The sequence below is a fragment of the Dama dama genome, chromosome 4 (assembly GCF_033118175.1).
Source record: "Dama dama isolate Ldn47 chromosome 4, ASM3311817v1, whole genome shotgun sequence".
NCBI lineage: Eukaryota > Metazoa > Chordata > Mammalia > Artiodactyla > Cervidae > Dama > Dama dama.
In genome coordinates, this window is record NC_083684.1 from 16,581,581 (window position 1) to 16,588,314 (window position 6,734).

A 6,734-nucleotide genomic window follows, 5' to 3' on the forward strand; every position below is an offset into this window, starting at 1 on the left:
ATTGATGAAGTCTGAGTTTCCTGTCCTTGGAAACAAAACATCTCTAACTGATGTTTGTGGATGTGTCCTAAAAATGTACCGTGTTTATTCAGATGATCTCCCAAATAAACTGCCTGCCTGTAAATCCTTGCCTCAGGGTCTCCTTCTGGGGGAACCCAAACATCTGGGAGGACCAAGACAGACCTCCTCGGAGCAGGTGTCCCATATGCTCCTCCCATCACCACTCTGCCCTCTTCCCTCCTAGGCTCTGCTCGTCCTGTTTATTTTTTTTGGCTGTGCTGGGTCTTTGTTGCTGCCCACTGGCTTCTCTTATTGGGGCACACAAGCTTACTTCCGGTGGCATGTGGGATCTCAGTTCCTAGACCATGGATGAAACCCACGTCCCCTGCATTGGAAGGTGGATTCTTAAACACTGGACCACCAGGGAAGTCCCCTGTCCTGTTCATTTCCTTCTTAATTTATCTGTGGTCTGCCTCCCTCCTCCGATCATCTCCTCTAGCCACATGTCCGGGAGCATCTGTCTTGCTGACAGAACAATGCCTGGCACAAGGCAGGCATTTAAGAAACAGTGCCCTAGAAACCAACCATTGCCCTTCTAACTTCTGACTTGGCCATGATCCAGAGATAGGTGAGCCTGACCCCTGCCACCCATCACCTAGGGCACCCTCCCACCTCCTCCCGCATCCCGAGGTCAGCCCCAGCAGTCTCTGAGGCTAGACCTGCCCCAACACACCAGAGAAGCCACTTGTCATGTCTCGGTATTGTTTAATGTTTCTCTAGGAGCTGCAGGGGTGGGGGAGCCCCAGAAGCTTATAGTTAGGAAGGCGCAGGTGAAATTGCAGAGTTCTCCCGGGGATCTTATTTCAAACCAGTCATTGACTGAGTACAATGGAAGCCTTTGGAACAGCAAGATTGGCTAATTTTAGCTCAGGGTGCCCAAATTCATTCTTTTTTCCTTTGTCCCGCATACAGGAAAGGTGACTTATGAAAGTCACGTGCCTTCTCTGTGTGTCACCTGGAGCTGGCATCCGGGGAGGTGGGGCTGCTCTGGAAGGCCTAGGAGCCTCAGGGCCGGTGAGGAGAGCGGCGTCCCTTTGTTTTATTTTTAACCGACACTGTGTTCCAGGAGGTGCCCTTTGGTTAGATGTCAAATGATGGATGAGCCTAGTGTTGGGTGAGGGTCAGGAGGCCCAGAGTTGCAGGCACTGCCTGCCAGTCCTGGCTTTGCCGCCTCTGACCATGTGACTTGTCCCATCCCGTCCCCTCCCTGGGCCTCCGTATCCACACCCGTGAAAGGGGCAGGTTAGACACAGCAACCGTAAGGATCCTCTAGCTCTGAGAATGTGTGCTCCAGGCGGCTCCCAGGCTGGCAGAGTCAGAGGGCAAGGGACGGTCCCCTCCTCCTGGCAGCCGGGGAGAGAGCAGACCTGCTCAGAGCCTTGGGGATGAGGTCACCTGCCAGACAGACCCTCTCTCCTCCTCACCAAGGCGCTGGGGGGGGGGGGGGGGTCCTTCTAGCATGTTCTATGCAGGCTGTGTGGGAGCTGGGGTTCTTTTCCTCATTTGAATGCCTTTGGGCCAGCCAGCACTCCCCAGCTCTCTTGTTCCACTCCCCTGCCAGCATTTCCCAGGTCACCTCCCATAATAAAGGGCTCCTATGTCACCCCTGGATGTGATTCCTGGAGAATAACACAACTTCTGGCCAGAAAAGCACAGCCTCAATCTAACCATGAGGAGACACAAGGGGATGGGTGCAAAATGAAGCACTTTCTGCTAGAAAAGGGAGATGAAACTCACCCTGAATTTCCATGCCATCTATGACAAATGAAAGCTGTGGAAAGATCTACTACAGGAGGCTAAAGAGATAGGACAAGGAAATGCAATGTCCCAGCCTACCCTGGACCCTGTCCCAGAGGGGAAAGGCTATAAAGAATATTATTGGGTCAGTCGACAAAGCTGGACTGGATAGTGGTTAACTGCCTCGTGGCTTTGTAAAAGAATGTCCTTATTCTTAGGATCTAAACAGTGAAGTATTTCGGGTCTCCTTGGGCTCTCCATCTTAAAATGAAGGAGTTGGTTCCCCTTAGAGCGTCTATCTTTTTATTTGAGGGGAGGAGTTGTAGATTCCTTTGAGAGCCTGATGAAATCATTGGACACTGCACTCTGAAATGCACAAGACATACACGTGCTTTGTTGCGTGTCAACACCAGAGATTCCCAAACCCCTTGTGGAAACTCTTGGCTGGGAACCCTTGGACCCATGGTGTTCTGACAGTCTTTTCAGTTACCATCTTCTTAAGTTCCGAGAGCAAAGTGCCGTGATATAGTCACCTACCCTCAAAGAGTCCAGAAAAACATCCTACATATAGATAATAATTAAAAAAAAAATAGAGCGAATGATACAGCAAATGGGGCTAAATGTTTCTTAAAAGGTGTATGGGAGTCTTCTGTGTACTATTTTTGTTCTTTACAACTTCTTTTGGTGAGTTTCCCAAATAAAATGTTAAGAAATCAATTGCCCGGTGCCCAGTAATCATTCAACAAGTGAAGCCCATGATGAGCATTTCAACAAGCAGCAGCAGAGGGAGAGAGTTTAAGCCCTTGGAGGGGGGCAGGCGGGGGAGGCCGAGCTGTGCAACCAGGCACTGAGCATGAGATGCCCAGGTGGACAGGACAGGTAGGAACGTGGGCAGCTTGTGGGCAGAGATCTCCGCGAACCCCTATTCAAGCTTGAGGCACCTGTGGTTTTTGCTAAGGGAGCAGTTCTGCAGACAGTCAGGGACCGTGGCGAGTGCTGCTTTCTCAGCTCTCTCTCGGTTTCTCACCTGCCCCCACCCCCCATCATATAAACAGTTGCAATGAACTTCCCAGAATCACAGACGGTCCATGCTGGGAGAAAACTTAACAACCGTCTCCTCCACCCTCTCCATGGGATCAATGAGAGAAAGAAAGCCCAGTGGAATCGATTTCCATGTCCATGTTATACGAAGGGTAAGAGCTGGTGCTCAAGAGGCCCCAAGACGACCCTCCTTACCCTGCTCAGGGTACGTGGCAACGTGTTACAATCTTGTTTTGAATAGTTTCTTTGCGGTCTTGGGCACTGTGTCAGATGAACCTGAGAGCTGATATACTATTAATAGGGTGTTTTGCTGGAATCAGGATGCTCGGCTCTAACTAAATGAACCGGCTGTGTGGCCTTGGGGAGGTGGCTTTCCCTGTCTAAGCCTTGGTCTCTCCATCTTAAAATGCAGAAGTCAATTTTTCTTAACTTCTTGTCCTTTTTCAGGGGTCATGGATTCCCTTGAGGGTTGATAAATGTCATTGGACCCTTCTTCAAAGCTGTGCATTTATAATCTTAAGAGGTTCACAGACACCCCATGGTAACCACCTGCTTAGACTGTCTTCTGATGGGCCTTCCAGTCCTAAAAGCCATGAAAACAGAATCACTGGCTCAAGCCCCACCTGCAGGGTGTTGAAGAATTAACCTATCCATCCTCAAATCACGTGGGCTCAACTCTTGGCTAGAGAGGTATTGAATCACCATTTTAAAGTTGCCTCTGGGAGCCACATGGAAGTGACTTGAAGCAAAAGGCCCTTTGCTCTTTGCCTTCAGCTGGAGAATTTCAACTTTTGGCTGCAGTCATGCCCATTGGCCTCCAAGAAAAAGAAGCCTTTCTGGGAATCGCGAGACTCTTTTCAGCCAATGGGGATGAAAAGACTGCCTAGCAACCTGCTGGTCACCCCCATTCTACCCAATCAGCATGAAGGAAAGGCAGCTCTGCCAAGCTAGACTAACACAAGGAGATCAGTCCCCAGGGGACATGGAAGGGAGAGAAAAATAGAGCTTTTAATTAAGCCCTACTTGCGAGCAATCAATTTCAATTTTCCACTTCTAATTTGGTAAAGAATGTCCACCGGGCATGTACTGAGACACTGTAAGGCTCATAATGTTGGTGATGGGCTCAACTATTTTTCTTTTAATCTTGGCACATTTTTGTTTGGATGCCAAAGTATGGGAAACAGGAAAAGAGGGCAGCCTTGGTGGGAGCCAGTCACAGAATGGGCTGAGTGGAAGTGAGGGGTTTTTGCCACAGGTTTGCAGCACAAAAAAAGTCTCAATCAGAAGAGAGAGAAGGACCTGGGACTTCCCTGATGGTCCAGGGAGATTCCCTGCTTCCAATGAGAAGGGTGAGGGTTCGATCCCTGGTCGGGGAACTAATATCCCCCATGCTGCACAGTGGCCAAAAATTTAGTAAGAGAAAAGAAGGAGGAGAGGGAGGATCCATGTGGGGCCTGATATGGTCCTAGGCCATTCCAGGTCTGGGGTGAGCTTGCCCCTCAGTGGGGCCATGACTAAAACAGGGGTCTAGAAATTTGCACGTTCTTTTAAAAAATCATTATTTGCAAATGCTGCGCCTTGGAACAGAAGCTGCCCTGAGGATCTTCGCGGGACCCCAATTGGAAAACCACAGATTTAGCCCAGCCCTTGAAACTGACAGAGAGGGATGGGGCTAAAGTCACGGTGGCTTTTCTGAGGGGCAGGACTTTTCCTTGTGTGACTGGCCACTGTGCTGTGCTGTGCTTAGTCACTCAGTCATGTCCGACTTTTTGTGACCCCATGGGCTATAGCCCGCCAGGCTCCTCTGTCCATGGGATTCTCCAGGCAAGAATACTGGAGTGGGTTACCATGTCCTCCTCCAGGGGATCTTCCCAACCCAGGGATCGAACCCAAGTCTCCTGCATTGTAGGCAGATTCTTTATTGTCTGAGCCATCAGGGAAGCCCAAGAATACTGGAGTGGGTAGCCTATCCCTTCTCCAGGGGATCTTTCTGACCCAGAAATCAAACCGGGGTCTCCTGCATTGCAGGGAGATTCTTTACCAGCTGAGCTACCAGGGAAGCCCTGACTGGCCACTCTGCTACCATGCAGAGTGCCTATTTGGTGAAATGTCATCTTGGGAAGGACTAGGGGGTGCCCTGATGATTCTTGGGGGGCTAGAGGAATCGGGGGACATGTATGCCCATCAGCTGAGATGGCACTCGGAGCAGTCAAAGGGAGTGAGGGCTCCCCACGAGGTCAAGGCCAGCTTGAAGCTAGATGCTGGTGTAGATGGCCCCCTGCCCAAGCCACCTGTGGTTAAACTGACCCTGGCATTGCGGTCAGGGGGAAGCGTATGCCCAGTACATAGTAGGCCTGCACTAAATACTAGTGAAATAAAGGCTGGTTGTCCCCATCAATGAAATGCTTACACGTGAACTACATTAGATCCGGAGGTCCACAACCTCCTCTCCATCATCCATTTGCAACCTTGTGCTCTTTCTTAGCATATTTACAGCCCATGGCATGTAGCAGTGCATGGCGGAGCCACTGGTGGGAGGTCTCTGGCCTCTCCCAGGTGTGCTCAGCTGGGAAACAAAAGATGAGACTCCAGGACCTGGCACCACCTGTACAATTAATGACGTGGAGGAGGTAGGCGCTTGTAGCTTGCTCAAACTGCTCAATTGTTCCCTGTTCCAAACTGGTCCTCCAGCGGCCCATCCCATTATCTCCATCCACACTGCAGTCCATTCACATTGCCCCTTCCTCCAGCATCTCCAATGTCTCCTCTGCATCTACTGAAATGTCCAAGTCCTCTACACAGCATCTCATTCCGGCCCACCTTTCCACTTTGTCTTCCAAAACAACCCTTTGCATCCACCCCCTCCTGTGTCTCTGTGAAGCCCTCCATGAGCCGACTGCCCAGAACTCACTGCTTCTTCCCCTCTGCTCAGGATGCACTGCTCTCTCCAATGACTTGGTCCAACCTCTGCCTCCTATGCTGGATGCAAAGGGCCAGGCATGTTACTGAATGAACCCTAACCCTAAGTGAATGAATTTGTTTAAATATCGGCCAAAGAAGGTCTTATCCTCTGGCATCAAGGGATCTGGGGAGCAGGCGGGGGGGAGGGGGGGTGTGGATCCTAAGGCTGCCTTCATTTCTATGCTGCGTCTCTGGCAATTTCGCTGAGAGTGGAAAGCCGAGGTCCCCAAAGGGCTAAAGGAACCAGCAGCAGGAATGGTTCTCTCAAGGGACAGTTGGGTGCCCTGAGAGAGTTAGCCTCTGTCAAGGCCAAGGACTGGATGACTGGAGAAGGTCCCACCAAGAGCCCAGGAGGGCTTGCTGTGCCGGCAAGTGGCGCTTCTGCCCAGGTCCCAGGCAGGTCAGGAGGGATGGTGGGCTCCCAGCCCCCAGCGTGGGATTTAACACAGATGCAGTTCTGCCTTCTTGGCTAAGGGCTTCCAGTGCTGGGCAGGGGCAGCTGCATTAGGAAAATGCCATGGGTAGTGTGAGCAATGGGAGAGTACACTGACCCAGGCTGGAACCCCCGATAGGGCTGGGCAGAGATCTGATCAGAGGGGTTTGCAGTGACTGACCCCTCCAGTTCCTGGCGGTGGGTTGGTCCAGGAAAGAGGGTCTTAGGGGAGGAATGGAATTCTGTAGGTTAAGTTCTGTGGGCGTCTGGAACCCAGCCTGGGATGTTGAAGACTCTGCTCGGAAGGAAGGGAGATAGAGCTAACCCAGCGAAATTGGATGTGCTCAGCGAGGGGCAGGGAGAGAGGAAATGGCAAGTGACATGGATAAGGCCAGCCCAGACCACTGTGCCCGGGAGGGTCAAGAACCACCCGACCAAACATCTTTGGCCTCGAGCCCCTCCCAGCTTTGGGAGTGCGCCCACAAGCTCTACAAACACACTC